The sequence below is a fragment of the Callospermophilus lateralis genome, chromosome 6, assembly GCF_048772815.1.
Source record: "Callospermophilus lateralis isolate mCalLat2 chromosome 6, mCalLat2.hap1, whole genome shotgun sequence".
NCBI lineage: Eukaryota > Metazoa > Chordata > Mammalia > Rodentia > Sciuridae > Callospermophilus > Callospermophilus lateralis.
The window spans coordinates 18,400,658-18,417,281 of record NC_135310.1 but is presented as its reverse complement, the minus strand read 5'-3'; the positions used below and the strand labels follow the sequence as shown (position 1 = coordinate 18,417,281).

At 55.3% G+C, this 16,624-nt stretch overlaps 1 long non-coding RNA gene across 2 annotated transcripts in view; it reads left to right on the top strand.

Annotated features, from left to right (window-relative positions):
* The window catches only part of LOC143641770 (uncharacterized), a 66,436-nt gene extending 57,634 nt beyond the window's left edge, over positions 1–8,802 (top strand). The window contains exons 2-4 of one of the 2 annotated variants that reach the window (XR_013155495.1): positions 7,467–7,583; positions 7,678–7,756; positions 8,698–8,802. This is a non-coding gene — a long non-coding RNA (uncharacterized LOC143641770). Of the gene's footprint in view, positions 1–6,755; positions 7,584–7,677; positions 7,757–8,697 lie in introns of those variants that run through there. The other variant, XR_013155494.1, reaches the window with a different exon arrangement.
* Positions 8,803–16,624: the final 7,822 nt, after the last annotated feature.

The following is a 16,624-nucleotide window of genomic DNA, read 5'->3' as shown; positions in this document are numbered from 1 at the left end:
GAGGGGCACTGCACACTCCGGCATAAGCAGCCAGCAACACCAGTGGCGCAAGGGGCCAGGGTGATTGTCACTTCCGGTCAGGGAACCAAAACATTGCAGGAAACAGACGGCAGAGAAACACCAGCAGCGCTGGGAGAGGAGAATCCAGACTCTGTTTCCCTCCAGCAGGCCCGGAGGGGAGCAGACTCCAGCTCTGAGCCCTGACCAGGCTCTCACAACATTTATAGGTCATTTGGCGTCATCTTGGACCCGTCCTGTCACTGGGGCTTTTGTCTTTTTAAAAAGTTCCCAGTCTGTGTGGCTGAAGGCCTTGTGGGGCCCCCAACATAGAGCACTCCCAGAGACAGCAGAAGGGCCCTTCCACAGGCTCCTTAGACCTGGAGGCCTGGCCCAGGGCTGTTTGCATATCAAGAGGGAGAAGGCAGACTCCAGGGTCAGTCATTTAGGCCCCTGGAGGAAGGCTGGGCGGAGGAGAGCTGACCCTTGCCGGCCCTGGTTTCTTAGGGTGTCTGCAGTTTCCTCTCACAGCCAGGTCTGGTTTCGCCGTCACTTCACCTGTGACCTGTCTCAGAGCTGGGGTGGCACAGGGGGCACAGATTGTGTGAAAGGGGAGAGACCTTCGCCCGGGAGGGTGCCTGAGCTCTCCTGGGATCAGTGAGGTGCAGGGACACTGGGTGCTGCACACAGACGTGTCTCTGCTCAGACTTCAGAGCCTGTAATGCAGCGGGAAGACTCAAGGCAGCTCTGGACCCCCGACCTTCCAGGGGGTGAAGTAAAGATCTCCACTGAGCTGGGTGTGGTGCCGCAGGTCTGTCATCCCAGTGACTCTGAAGGCTGAGGCAGGAGGGTCACAAATTCGAGGCCATCCCCAGAACTTAGCAAGACTCAGTCCCATGGAAATGGGACAGGGTCTGGGAGTCCGCCCGACAGCAGTCTCCGGTGCATGGCTCTTGGCTTAGAGGTGGTTGATCCCAGAGATGGTGACAGACCTCCGGGGTGGGAAGCAGGCCAGATGGGGGTCTGTGAAACTGGGCTTGGCAGGCAAGCAGAGGCATTTTCCACTTAAATTCCTTTGCTACCTTGTGTTTGTCAACAGATTTTCAAGATAAGTATTTCTCTTTTAAAACCTTTGCATTCATACAAATGTGCTCAAAATAGAAGCATGACTCAAAAACCAGGAATATTCCAAAATATTCTAACGCAATTATTCACAGACAACACGAGCCACCCCCCAAGCCCCTCAAATGTGCTCAGTACCAGTGGGAACGGATGTCCTGTGGATCCTTCCAGATCTGGGATCCTTTGCACATATGCCAGTGTGCCACGGCCGTGTGTGTGTGTCTCATGACTCCACAGCTGCTTGTCACTGGGCAGCACAACGACACCCATACCACGAGCAAGCACAAGTTATCAACTCTGCCGCTAGACGTGTGGTGGTGGCTGGTACCTTGTCCCCTACCCCTGTCACCAGCACTTTGCATTCCACACTTCCTATGCTGTGCTGCTGGTTCTTGGGCTACAGTCTCAGAAACGGAAGCCCAGGTCAGAGTTCTGCCCGTCTTTGCATCTTTCATGCATATTTCTGGACCACCCTCCCCAGACGTGACAACCTGTACCCCACCTTCTCAGCAGCACTGAGCAAGGTGATCCTAAACCCTGGGGCAAGATAGGAGGCCAGGCCGAGGGCAGACTCCTGTTTTGGCTTGTTCCCCTCTAAGGGGGAGACTCAGACACTTCCACTGTTACTCATCTTTCTTCTTTGGAAATCTGCTCCTTCACTGTCTCATTTTCTCTTGTGGTGTTGACAATCTCAGGCCTGGCAGCCCCAGCTAGGCCCCTGACTCCTGGGCATACACATGTCCATGCACAGCGGTGCTTGCTGGACCTGAGAATCATGGTGGGGGTCCTCAGGCTGCCCCCTCCCAGAGTCCCCTTGGCTGTCATGAGAGAACGATGTGAGCAACACTCATGCTTGAAGAGGACCTTTCTATGGCTCTGCCGAGGGTCCCAGCCCGTGTGCACGCCCTCTGTAGAAGTCAGATGCTTAACAAAAATTCAGTGTCTTTCCATCCTGCTTCCTCCCAGCAGGCCTGGGTGTGGTGTGGTGTGAGCCGTGGTGTGAGGTCTGGTCATGTGAGGTACAGGGGCCAAATCCTGGGAGCAAGGGATATTGCATGGTGAACCCCAGTAAAGCTCAGCAACCCCCAGGGCACAGGGAGACCTGAATGTTCCTGGTGAAGGTTTGTAGTGTGAATTAGGAACAGTCTCAAGGGACATCTCTGACGTCTCAGGAAATGTTCTGGGTTAGAAAATGGATCCTTCAACCCACCCCTTCAACTCCTGCAATGGAAACTGCCCAGTGGAGAATGCTCCTGGCCCACTCTTCCTCTACGGGGGGGGGGGGGGGTGGGGAGGTGGGGGGGGGTCGAGGGCACAAGGGTCGAGGTCAGTAAGTGGACTTGGTGGCCATCGTTCCTTGCCACATCTGTCCTGGGAGGGCTGAGGCTTCTTGCTCACTTGTCATCACAGGGTGGCCACAGGACATACCTGAGATAGGGCCACAGCAGCACCTGGCGTCACAGTGCCTGCCCCAGAGTTGGGGCTCATCTTCACCCTAGACCAGTGGCCACTTCAATCCACAGGAGATGGAGGGAACCAGGAGGGTCCCTTGGGTCCGCCCCTCCACTGGCCTGGCAGCCCAGGACCAGATGGATCCTCAGCTGTGCCTACTAGAACTTTGAAGAAGAACTAACGCCAGTCCTCAAATTATTCCACGAAACAGAAAGGGAGGGAACACTCCCGATTTCATCCTATTGTGGGAACTATAAAGTGCAGGGTCCACCTTCAGAATACAGTATTTAGGCGTAAACACAAAGGGATGCAAGAAAAGGAGGAGAAGTAGAGTGGAAAGTCACAAGCAGTCACCCTGGAGGGCAGGAGAGCCCAGCCCTGGAGGGCAGGAGGGGAGGGGGAAGGACGGCCGCCAACAAAGATAGACCCAGCAGTCAGGAAGACGCACGTCCCATGGCACTGACCCATGGGGAACCAGGGAGGGACCGGGCACTCAGGGAATGAAATCGATTGTTCCTGCTGTGGATGTGCCTGCTCCCCAGACGCCCAGTCTCACAAGATTGGCAGTAAAAAGCCTTGATTTGTGACCCTTGTGTCTCTCAGTCCATCCTTTGGGTTTGGGCAGGTGAGTGTGTCTAACATTATGAGGCCAATATCCTCCTGATACCCAAACCAGGCGAGGCACCTCAAGGAAAGATATCCCCAGGAAGGCATTTCAGACCATGTTCAGAAACACACTAAGAAGATCATACTCTTTGATCAAGTTGGTTTCATCCCAGGGATGCAAGGTTGTTTCAACATGCATCAGTAAAGATCATTCACCACATAAATAGAATTGAGGAAAATCAAATGATCATTTCCATCGGTTCAGAAGAAGCCTTCAACAACATCCAGCACCCACTCATGTTAAAAATGCTGAGAAACTGGGGATAGAAGAAACTTAGGTCAACATTATAATGGTCTGTACATCAAAGCCAAAGCCAACATATACTGAACAGAGAAAACTGAAAGCATTTCCTCTAGGATCAGGAGCAAGGCAAGGATGCCCACTCTCACCTCTTCCATTCAACAAAGTTCTGTAAACTCTAACCACAGCAATCAGGCAAGAGAGGGCGATAAAAGTGAAATAATAGAAAAAGAAGTCAAATCATCTCTGATGACATGATCCTGTATCTAGAAGACCCAAAAATATCTCACTGGAAGTCTTTCAGAGCTGATAGACGAGTCCAGCAGTGTAGCAAGATACAAGGTCAACACCCCTGAATCAATACATTTTCTATACTCCCAGAGTAATTCTGCTGAGAACGAAATCAGGAAAATCATCCCATTCATTATAACCCCCCAAAGCAACCACAATAGCAAAGTAATAAATCTAACCAAGGAGGTGAAGTAGTCTATCCTTAAAATAAGAGAACCCTGAAAAAGAAATTGAAAAAGTTGGAAAGACCTCCCCTCCCGTGCAGGATGAGTGTCAGTGTGCCATACTACCAAAACCAACACGCAGTTCCCATCAAAGCGCCCACGACCGTCTGCACAGAACTTGATAAACAGTCCTAAAGTTGACAAGGAAGACTGAAAAGACCCAGAACAGCGGAGCCATCCTGAGGTGGTTGGCGAGGCAGGAGGTGTCCCAACACCCGATCTCAGACTGTGACCAAGAGCACAGTGACAGAACCAGCATGGCCCGACACCAAAACAGACGTGAGTCAGTGGAATGGAGTGGAAGACAGAGCACACTCACACCGGTCCAGCCCTTGACATTCAACAAAGGGCCAAAAACATACGCTGAAGAAAAGACACCCTTTTAACAAACAGTGCTGGGAAAGCTGGGCATCCACATGCAGGAAAATGAGAGGATCCCAACTTCTCACCTGCAAAAAGCCAACTCAAAGTGGACCAAAGACTTAGGATCAGACCAGAAACACTGCGAGTGCTAAAAGAAAGTGATGGGCCCAGGAACCAACTTATTCATAAGACCCCTGAAGCTCAAGGAAAAAACCCCCAAGAATCAATAAGTAGGACAGCATCAAATAAAAACCTCCTGCACAGCCAAGGGACCAAGAGCACAAGAAAGCCCAGAATAGAGAAGCTCTTTGCCCACTGCCCTTCCAGACTACATGGGTGGCTCAAAAAGCAACACACAAAACCAACAATCCAACCAATAAATGGGCAAGAGGACTAAACAGAACTTCTCACATACAAGAAGACGTACAAATGGGCAAGAGACATACAAATAAATAAATAAATAAATAAATAAATGGAAAGTTCAGCATCCCTAGCAATTAGGAAAATGCAAATCAAAACTACACTGAGATTTTTATCTCACTCTAGCCAGAATGGCAGTCATAAAGAATACAAATGACAATAAATGATGATGGAGAAATGGGGAAGAAGGTACCCACCTACGTTGTTGGTGGCACCAAGCTATTCCACACCTCAGTACTTACCCAAAAGAACTAAAATCGGCATACTATAGAGATAACAGCCACTATAATGTCTGTATCAGAACAATCCACAATAACAGATTATGGAGCAAGCCCAGGTATCCATAGACAAACGTATAGAAACACAAATGGATAAAGAAATGGGATATATGTACACACAGTGGAGCTTTCCTCAGCCATCAAATAGAAATCACAGCATTTGCTGATAAATGGATGGAACTGGAGAAGAGCATGCTACCTGAAATGAGTCAGGCTGAGAAAGTCAAAGGTCAGACATTTTCTCTCATTGTATGGAAGCTAGAGAGAGAGGGAGGGAGGGAGAGAGAGAGAGACAGAGAGAGAGAGACAGAGAGAGAGAGAGAGAGAGAGAGAGAGAGAGAGAGAGAGAAACTGAAAAGGGGGATCTCATGAAAACAGAAGGGAGACTGATAAGAGTAGATCTCAAGGGGACTGGGGGAGGGAGGGAAGGACCTGGAGTGCCGGGGAACCAACGGTCCCACATTCAGCCTGGGTGACTGTGTCCCAGTGGACCCGTTGTGTGCACCGTTACAACGTACTGTTTTAAACATAATGATACAGAGGGAGATCAGTAGAGAAGGCTCAGGGGAGGGCAGGGGAGGAAAAGGGCGGATTGGGAGGGAGACTGACAGGACTAGGTTGTGTGCGTGCACACTGCTTTGCCTCCTGTGAGCAGCGTTCAAGGGCTGCAGTCTGCCTGGAAGAATCGGAACGGAAAGCTGCTAGCACTTCACGCTCATCCCCCGCGTTCACGTAGATGGAGGGGCAGCCCAGGTGTGCACCTGCAGGTGAAGGATAAGAAACACCTGGGAGCCCGGATGGACGTCATCAGCATCAAGACGCCCTGGATCCGACCCCAGTGCAGCACGGACGCCCGGCAGACGTCACCTCAGTGAGGGTGAGTGCTCAGGGAGTCTCAGGAGTCCTTCAGGCTGATCCAGGAGCTGAGGCTGGCTCCTGGCCTGGCGGGGACACTGCGACCTGCAGCCTGGGCTTCAGAGAGGCAGGGAGAGTGGGCTCTGGAGATCTAGCGGTGGGGCCTGCTCTTGTAGCACTGCAGCCCGTAAAACCATGCAGTGCGGGTACCAGGAGCAGAATGAGACAAAACCCCAAACAAGGAACCGGAGCAGAATGAGACAAAACCCCAAAGGCTGTGGGGTCCCTGTTTGTGCCACAGGGACTGTCTCCTCAGGGCCCGCCTGGTTTTGTTCTGCTTAGGCTTGTTTTGTCCAGCGTCCAGCAGGGGGCAGCCCCGACCTGCACACGTGCCCTGGCCTGAGCTGCAGGTCTGAGGAGGCTCCTCCTGGGGGCTGCTGTGGGCACAGGCTCTCTGCCAGGTCCCTGAGGGTCTCGGCCCGCGTCCTGCTCTAGTGAGCACCATTGCCCGGGATGCTACATGGAGCACTTTCTTGCACAGAGGACAACACGGCTCCCGGGCCGCCTCAGTGAGTTACAGGGGAAATCCACAGGAAGTCTGCTGAAGTTATGGTCGCCTCTCCTCTTTGGCCGACGAACGTAGAGTATTCACACGGAGATATTTCTTTTACTGTTATTCTGAAATAACAGTAAAAGTGTAGAAACCTCAAGGCAGGTGGGCTACTCCTTCTCTGGAGCCAGTGAAATGTCCAAGTGCTAATCTAATAAGCCTTCGTCCTACCCAGAAGTTAGGGCAGGGAAGCCACGCTCGCCCCGCCTGCCCGGCCATTGGGCAGGGTCCTGGCCTCCACCCAGGATGTGATGACCAACACAGAGGACTCTCAGAGACACGGAGGCTGCCAGCTGCCGGCCAGAGGTCCCCCCACTGTTGCCTTGGGAGCTGTTGGGTCTGGTCTCTTGGGACGGAGTCCCATCACTCGTAGGTCCGTGGAGCTTTCCAGTAGATCCCTGAAAAGCAGCACACCCTGCTATGAGAAAGGCCCCTCTGCAGCTCACAGCAGGCCCCAGAGGCTTCGCCCAGCACCCCCGCCCCCGCCTTCCCTCAGGGACTGAGCCACCCCCTGCACCTCCCTCCAGAGTGGGTGCTCCCTCTACTTGCCGCGTTCCCACCACGAGTGGTGAATTCTCCTACCTGTGGAAACTGGCTGTGTGGTTAGGGCCTGAGCCGTCTGGGAGAAGCTCCTGTTGATGCAGCAGGTAACGTGACTAGACGGTGAGAGCTGTGACCTGTCCTCCATCCCGGCTTGAGCCGGGTGGTGCTGAAGGCAGGTGGACTGGCTGGAGGTGGTGGCCCCGGGCTGTGCCCTGGAAGGGTGCGTCTCCCTTGTGCCCTTCCCCTGGGCCCCTCTGCTTCATGGCTTCCATGTCCTGAGCTGCTTTCCGCCATGATGTTCCACCTCACCTCCAGCCCAGAGCAGTGGAGTCGCCCATCCGTGGACTGAAACTCTGAAACCATGAGCCAAAATGAACTGTTCCTTTAATACTTGCTCTTGTCAGGTCCTTGGGTCGCAGTGACAAAGAGCTGACTAACACCTCTTGGGACAGTGATCACTGGGCTTTGAGCACGGCTTTCCCAGGACAGTGGCACAGTGAAGGTCCCTGGAGTGGACTCAGGTCAGCTCACGCTCCTAAGTACCCGGGGGATCTGGAGAGCCTGGTGTGAAGGAAGTGTGGCTTAGCTCAGACCGCGGCACTGTGTCCCGTGTAGGAGTGCCACCATCAGGACCCAGGTCCCTGCTGGGTGGAGGAGCCAGTCACTCTTCACGGTCTCTTTCCTCTTAGCCAAGGTAAGTGACAGGACTCTGGGGGACTTTGGTCACCCTACATGCAGCCCATGCCTCCTGAAGTCCCGGCAGTGGCTCTCATTACCTACTGTTCCACAGCTCAGGGACGTGCATCACTGGAGCCCTGGGCTTGAGTGGCTGGCCAACCACGTGGAGGGGGACAGAGGAGGAGGCCAAAGGACACTCCGTGGAGGGTGTGCAAGCGGGTGGGAGACAGGACAGGGAGCACAAGGATCCTGTTGGGATGGGAAGGTTTGGGTACAGCTCAGGCTGGGGGGAGAACTAGGGGAGCCCACGCACAAGTGGTGACATGAGAACTGGAAATGAGTGGGGGCTTCTCAGGGTGAGAGGGGAGGGGTTGTGCCAGGCAGAGGAGGAGCAAAGCTGATGCACAGAGTGGGCCCGGGAGTCTCCTGCAGCCACTGGAGCTACCGTGGGGAAGGGCAGCTCAGATAAGGCGGTGGGCAGCTGTAGCCACATGGCGACCACTGGTGCTGTGTCCCCTGGACATCCCCCGTCTAGCTATTCCAGGTTGTCTCACAGAGAGCCTTTGAGTTACAAGGACACACGCCCCTGTCAGTGTTATGGAAATTCTTGGGGATTAACAGCTGCCCTCAGAGCCAGGGGATGGTGCATCAGCCTTACTGATTGCCAGAGGGAGTTTGCGTGAGATGAAGTCAAGAGTCTCCGTCTAGAGTCCTTAGATGTGAGGTGTCCCCCAAACTCACGTGTGAGACGATGGAAGGTTAGGCTTGGGTTCTGAGAGACTTAACCCAGTCGGTGAAAGGATCCCTGATGGGATTAGCTGAGTGGTGACTGCAGGCTGCAGGAGGTGGGTCACTGGGGGTGACCCTTGGGAATACATATTTGGGAGCTGAACCTAGTCTCTCTCTGCTTCCTGATCATGTCCTGAGCCACTTCCCTCCGCGACACTCTTCTGCCAGGATGTCCTGCCTCACCCTGAGCCCAGGAATGGAGCCAGCTGTCTGAACACCTGAACCATGAGCCCCAGGTCAACTTTTCCTTCTGGTAGCTCTTCTTGTCAGGACTTTGGGTCGTAGCAGTGAGTACCTGACTAAGACCTCTCCAAATCTGCTACAAGCTTCAGGTAAGAACTTGCTGGAGTCATGACACGGCAACCTGCTTCTTCAGCTGTGCATGGAAATTCTCAGGGGAGAATATGGTGTACTCCTGGCTTAAGTCCCTAAAAACATCCTGCATTGGTGGCAAAAGTTCCAGGTTTCCGTGTGCCTGCTGAGGGGTGAATGTCTGAGACATCTTGCTCTTGGTTCTTACTGCAGATGGGTCTCAACCGTGTCCCACAAGTTAGATTTAGCCTGAATAAGGAGTAGCTTAGAAGGCCTCAGAAGCCATTGCTGCTCCAGGGCTAATGATCTACAAATAAACAGGTGCCTAAGGAGACGCACTTAGGCGCTTTTCAACTCTACCCACTTGGGCTTTGTGGCACGTAGGGAAGGCAGGGCCATGTGTCTCTCTTGTGCCTGATTTAAGTGCTTGCTGGATATGACAGAAGGATGCCCACCTGTTGGTCCTTCTGTGAGACGAGTTGGTGACCTTACGACTGTGTTAGTCAGCTTTAAGTTGCTGTGACAGAAATACCTGACAAGAACAGCCTATAGGGAAAGTCATTTTGGGCTCATGGTCTCAGCGGTCTCAGTCCATGGACAGCCAGCTCCAGTCCCTGGGGCTCGAGGTGAACATCATGGTGGAAGAGGGTGGTGGAGGCAAGCAGCTTAGGTCATGGCAGAGAGGAAGCAGAGAGAGACTATGGAGCCAGAGCCAAGGTAGGGTCCCCAAGGATACCCCGCCCCCTGCTCAGTGATGGCTTCCCCCGGCCATGCCGCACCTCCTGCAGTCACTGCCCACGAGCCACTTGAATGGCTGATCCCCCAGATGGATCATCTGCTGCTGCGGTCCAGCCCTCGCGGTCTAGTCGTTGCCCCTCGGAGCGGCCCTGATCTTTTCAGGGGACGCCCCATATCCAGACCCTGACCTTGGCTCGTCCTCTCACTTGGAGTCTGTAAGCTAGCTCTCTTCGGGCGCACCAGTCTGACTGACTGAAACCCCAGACATCTCTGTCGCTCACAGCTCTGCGGGGTCCTCAGAACCAGAGCCTCTGGCGCCTGCAGCCTTTGCCCCAGACCTGGGGGCTCGTGGGCCTGCCCTCACTCTGCGGCCCTCAGGCTCCCGAGCAGGGCTGCTCCCAGGGGCGGCCCTCTGCCCCGCTACCCTCCACAGGCTGACTCTCCACTTCCCTCGGTGCGGGGCCACCCCGCCCCAGGGCCTGCCGACAGCTTTGCACCCTGTGCTGATCTCGCAGCAAAGCCATGCGGCTCCAACACAGTCGCCTCCTCCACAGCAGGTGACAGGCGCTAGGAAGCGCAGGCCCCAGGGCCTGCCTGTCACTCAGGTCTTCAGGAGCCAGAGTGACCCTGGAGGTGTGGTGCGATGTCTGAAGCAACAGAAGGCCCCACCCGGGCCCTCCTCAACTTGGTGAAAATGTCACAAAGCCGTCACTGTGACATTCCTCTCTCGGTCGGCTGGGCCCTCTGACTCCCGTGTAAGTAAAGAAATCTGCAAACGCATGCAGCGCTATTGTCCCCGAGTTACTCTGTTGGCTCTGGAAGCAGCTGCACCTAAGTTAGCCATTGGCCTCAGGCAGGGAGGGACACGGGTTGGTCCCCAAGCGCAGAATCCCACAGAGCCCAGACGGAGCCTTAGGAATGGGTCAGACAGGCCTCCAGCTTCTCAGTGCTGAGGTGAGGGGCAGAACCAGACCAAAGTCCCAGGGCTTCCGGAACGACACTTTTGCCCTCTGGAATTTACACATGGGCACTGACAGTTGGGCAGCCCAGCAAGCTGCCCCGGGGTTGTCGTCAAATGGTCCAGCTTTCTACCCAAGGCCGCCTCCCATCATGGCTGGACCATCTGCCTGGTAAGGAGACTGGGTGGGAAATGCCAGAACTTGTTTGCTCTGCAGAGTGTCCTGTGAGGTGGGACAGAGTCTGCAAAGTGCTCGAGGCGTCAGTCCTGCTCCTTAGGCAGGAGTCCTCACCCTCACAGCAGAGTCCAGCGCTGTCTCTCAGACAGGTGACACAACGCCCTGACTCAGCCTGAGCCATGGAAGAATCCTGTTAAATGGTCTCCTTGTGAGCAACACTGACTTTAAAAGTTGAAGTCTTAGTATATGGAAATGTCTTTCAAATGTTCACATCAAAAGATGATTTCATCTTTATAATCAATAATTTAAGAAATTGCCAGTGAAATCTCTCTCTCTCTCTCTCTCTCTCTCTCTCACACACACACACACACACACACACACACACACACACACACACACACACATTGTCTTTTAGCTCATTGCCCTGGGGGCTGTTTGAAGACCCCATCTGAGGACCAGTGATGGGCCGTGCTGAGTCTGGCCTTGCAGGACAGAGGACTTCAGTTAAACTCAACCTGGCCACTGACCAGCTCTGAACACTCAGGTGGGCTGCTAAACCTCTCTGAGCCCCAGGCTGCTTTTCAGCAGAGAGGGGTCCCTCCTCCTTTGGGTGGAGGTGAGGTCACAGGAAGCATGGGTGGGTGCGGGGCCCACGACAGACACCCACTGAGAGCACTGCTGGCTGAGCGCTGGTGGAGCAGGATTCGGAGCCTCAGTTCTGAGAGGAGCTCGGTGATCTCTAGGACTGACTGTGGCTTGGGCAATAGCTGCTTCTGGGCTGTCAGCGTGGAGTCCTTGGGCTTAGGGAGAGCCCCCAGAGGCCGTGCCGCTCTCTCTGACCTGCAGGGGTGCCCCTCAAGCTCACCCAGGCTCTGCCATGCCCGAGGTCCTCCACCGAGGCTGGTCTGGCGATGCCCGTAACCCAGATGAGGCTCTGGTGGCATCCCCAGGTGCGTTTGTGCCCTAGCAGGCAGGAGCATCGACCGCCTTTCACTGCTGGTGAAAAGCTGAGTGTAGAAGAGGCAGGGCCATGTGGTCTTGCCCGTGAGTCGCCGATGGTGCCCAGAGCTTCCGGAGGCCGCTTTCCCTTCCTCCCAGCCTGTTCCTCCCCCGGCCCAGCCCAGGTCCACAGACATCTGGCAGCAGAGCTTCCCTGTGGTGTGGGTCAAAGGCAGCAGCTGACATCCAGCTCCCAGTGGCCCCTTTGCCCCATCCCTGCCCCCCCTGACCACTGAAGTCGAATAGTGCCTGGAGGAGCACGGGGGAGGATTTGCTCCTGCTGGACGGCCCTGGCCTCTGCACACTCCCTGTGAAAGCCGCTGAAGACAAGGGCCAGCAGCGGGAAGAGTTAGGGTGAGCTGCTCAGACTCGCAGGACATTCCAGAGAGCTCCCTGAGTCCCGCCCGGCAGCGTGGCTTCTGGTTCCACTGCTCTGGTGAGAACAGGAACGAGGTGCTGTCTTTTCTCCGGCAGTGGAACCTCAATACCAGCGTCCTGCCACACATACACCTGCCTTCTTAATTGTCACTCCTGGTGTCCCTGCTTCTGAGGACACACCCTGCCTGTGGTGAGGGCAGCCAGCTCTCCAGGGGCAGTGGTGAGCCCACCGTGGCTTCGAGCATAATTTTACCCTCCAGAGAATTCTTTTTAAAGCCTTAAGTCCATCAAACAAGGCACAAACTGGAAAAAGCTGTGGAAAATATGTTAATTGCTCTGTGGAGAAGCCCCTTCAGGTGAGAATCAAGGACAGGGACTGGTTCCGGCATGCCAGGTAACCTCCCGCTCTCGCTGCCTGAATGGCCACCACTGGAGGATAAGAAGTGCCGTACGGAGTAGGGCCTGCTGGCTACCACTCCCACGTGTCCTGCAGAGGGAATCCTAAGGATCTCAGGCTCTGGCTCATGCGGCTGGGCTGACTACCTACACTTGCACAAGTCGGGGTGGCTGAAGCCCTGCGGTTGGTGAGCCAGGATACTCCAGGTGCCACCAGGGAGTGGTGCCCTCCCGTGTGGCTGGGCTCAGGACACACACCAGCTTGGGGACCACGGCTCTGACTTCTTTGCATTAGTCCTCCTCTAAGGAGGACGCACTTGATGACGCCAGCGGGACTCCCGGGGACGGCCACCAAGTGCTGGCACCCACTGAGTCTCCTTGTCCCCTCACCCTGAGTGTCCTGGACAGCATCATGACAGGGCCTGTCTTCAGCCTGTCGGGAGCCTCCAGCACCCCACACTCTGAGGGGATGTGCTGCGCCTGAGCTCCCCTGAGCAAAGCAGGTGGATCATGAACCGATGTGCCCAAGGCTCAGGCACCCTGAGGGCTGGGAGCCGCTGGACGTGGTACAGCACCAAGGAGGGCGAGAGCAGGTTGCCATTGAAAACACCCCAGTCAGTCACCCAAAGAGGCCTCAGAAGAGGGGACAGAATCTTCTTTTCAGCAATTTGTGTGATTAATTTTAGCATCCTAAAATACCAGGGCCTGGTTTCTGTACCTGACTTGGGCTCCTACTTGTGCCTGAGCTTTTGGGGTTGGATTCCTAGTTGCATGAGCTGTAGACAGGGGCTATCTGGCTCACCTGGGCCAGGGACTCAGGTGAAGAGGGGGCTCTTCCAGGGTGGTCTCCAGCAGTGGCATGTCAGTGGCTCAGTCAGTAAGTGGACGCCAGATCGGGCAGGCCTGTTTTTTCCTGGCAGAGGGAGGGGTGGGTGGCCCTGTGCTGCTCCCTCTCCCCAGGCTCTGCTCTTGGCGGGAGTTTCAGTGACAGAGGCTCTTGCTGTGCCAGCTGGAAGCATGCTGCTCCGCTGGTTGTCTGCCATGCCTGCTGCAAGGCCACCAGCTTGGCAAACCTTGGTCAGAGGCAGATTGTGGATGCGAGGGGCCATGACTGGTGGTCCCTGTGAGGACTGAAGTGCGTTTGGAAAGCCCAGTTCATTAAGGTACCAGGACACTTTCCATCATTTCCCTTGTGTTCATGTGGGATGCGTCACCTCCAAGGTTATCTGATGGATTGCTTCCTGCCGCCCCTTCGAGGAGGGCTGGCCTTGATGGCATCTCAGTCCATGCACTGACCTCACCCTTGGTCTGCCGCCTCCCTGGGTGGGGAGCACATTTCTCCACCACCACGCCATTTTTGGAAGGAAAAACTTAAAGAATGGTTCTCATTATTTAAAGGTCTCAAATTGCACAATTGAAGAAGCTAAGAGTCACACTCTCAGGGCCTGGCCTGGTTGGAAGAGAGTCTGCATTTTATGTCCCTTGTTCATTGGAATGTTCTGGATGTGCCGTGGTCTGTTCCAGAAAGCAAAAACCTAAGTACTGGGGAATGTTTGGGGAAATTATTGGAGCTTAGCTCAGTATTATTTAGTGAGCTGGGGGTGTGATGGTGTGGTCAGATGTTTCCTTGAAACTCAGCTGAGGGCAGTCTGTACCTCCAGAGGGTTTAGGAAGGACTGGCATTTCCTGCCTCTGGTGTGTTGCTAGGCCCTTGGCTCTGGCCTTCCTGGCCCAGAGCGGGCAGGCCGTGGGGAGGGTCATGCTGCCCAGGCTCCCCTGGTAGGACACCTCGGGGTTCCACGTCCCTCCATTACCAGGCCAGTGCCTCCTGAGCCCAGAGCACTCCTCTGTGTCTCTCTCGAGACATTTACTTTCATCTGTCAAAAAGTTGCCAAGAGTGACGGTCAGGTTAGGGTGGGTGACTTTCAAACTGCCGCAAGGAAGTGGCGACGCTGAGGAGCAACATCTGACCTCTGACCTCTCACCTTAACTCTGACCCTGGGTTTGCCCCGTGGTCTGCGGCAGGCCCAGGCAGTCAGGTCTCAGCACCACTCTGTTTCACACCTGGGCTTGCAGAGGCCAACAGGACCACACGGAAGCACAGGCCTTGCCAGAGAGGGATGTCCCTGGCACAACCCCCTAGGAACACCTTCGTCATGTGCCTGTGTCAACAGGATGGTGTGAGGGGCCCAGAGGGACCAGCATGGACGTGGAAAGACCTGGTTGTTTTCCTACAGCCTTCATTAACGTTTAAAGTCATGGAAACTTCACACAGGCAAACCACCAGGTCTTTTCAGCAGGATTTTTCTGCAAGGAGGAGCCCTAGGGCAGGAGGGTTTGGTGAGCCCTGCCTGTGCTGTCAAGGGCGGGAGAGGACCCCACAAACCTCACAAGTGGGGACCGCCAGGCCATGCGGTCGTTCTCAAAGGAGGGTGTGAAGAGCGTAGCTGCCAGTGCTGTGATCAGCCCCCCAGGAGCAACTCGGACATGCTGCAGTGTCCGGAGCGTCCAGCGCCTGGCGCCCCCCCTGCCAGGCACCTGGCTCCTGGCTGTCTTTCAGCACCCACTATAATTCTGCCTTATTATGCAACCGTTGCTTCTTCATCTGGGACTTGGCTTGGAAGTGCAGCAATGTCAGCTTTCTGTTTTCTTTTCTCTGGTGGAGCCAGAGGCTGTCGGCAGAGGCTGGGCTGGGCGTGGCACGACTGAGGTCAGTCTCTTTCAGAAAGTCCCAGCGCGAATGCCTATCTGGGTCCCCAGAGCAGGAGCATTTGGTCTCACGAGGCATATTTGGGGCAAGAGGACTCATTCTGCCCAGACAGCCCCAGGCCTTGGGGTGCTGGGGTTCCTAATGGTGTGAGGGCCAGTGTCAAAGGGTGAGTGACCCCAGTGTCCTTCCAGGTGTGCAAGGACAGTTGTGCCTGCATACGGGAGCCGGGTGAGCAGTTAGGAGGAGACGCAGCCTGGTTCAGTTTAACGTTGAAAGTCCGTTCAGTCCCCACTCAGAGCTGCCCGCGTGTTTATTTCTGCCTCTCTGTGTTTACACAGGAATGTTGCCAACCCTCGGGTGGCACAGTGACCTGCTTGTGCACAGCTGGCCTGTGGGTGGGCACGAAATGCACCTGAGCAAGAGCAGACGAGCCCCACACGCCTGCTGCTTGAGGTTTGGAGGACCCCAGGATGAGAGGGACACTTTCTCAAGAGTCAGAGTGACCAGAGTGCCCTGGCGCTGGCAGGGAGTGGGGTGGGAAGAGGCCTCATGTGGAGTCTGGAGACGTGTGTAAGAAGTGGCAGGGCCTGGGGGCTGTCCCCTGCCGGCCTCTGCCTCTGCAGCACAGGGGTGAAGTACCGCGGCCTCTGCACGGAGCACCTGGGGGCCCAGCACTCAGTCATGGAGAAAAGCCGCCTCCAGGGTTTTCTTGGTTCCAATGTTCTTTCCTTCTTTCCTTCTTTCCTTATTGGGCTGGAAGGAGGTCAGCATGGTGTCCCCGGAGAGGCCTGGACCCAGTGATCTTGGGCTGTTTGAATGGGTCCTGGGTCTCCCTGGGAAGGTCACAATGGTGCAGAGGTTTTCACTGAGGGGACAGTCACAGAGACAGTACTGACACTAGAACTTCCTGAGCCAAGGGAGTGCCCCAGGACCTGCACCATCCCTGGTCTTCTTGGAAGAGAAGGCCTGGGCTCACTGAGCCTGGGGAAGTCCTTCAAGGGGTCATCCTTCTCAGAGGCCTGCTGAGTGGTGAGGGGGGATGGCCATCCTCAACCAGGCCCACCTGGGACTCCTGGACACATGGGGTGTCTATCAGAAGGGGAGGATGTCGGTAGCCCGTCCTCCCTGCTGGCACCACATGGCTGCAGGCCCACATCAGTCCTGCAGGTCCACACGGGCAGCTCAGGTGCTGGGCAGAGGAGGGAACCTGGGTGGGATGGCTGCTCACGTTTTCATGAAGATTGAACCAGACTTTGAAACCTGCATGGGTCACCTAAAGGTGACAGGAAGCACAAAGAATCTGCCAGGTGGTGTCCGGAGGCAGGAGGGGACAGTGCTTTGGGACAGCTGGGTGGAAGCAGGGCCGAGCCAGCCCTGCCAGGCCAAGGTGGAGCTGCAAGGCCCACAGTAAGTGTGTGTTTGTTCC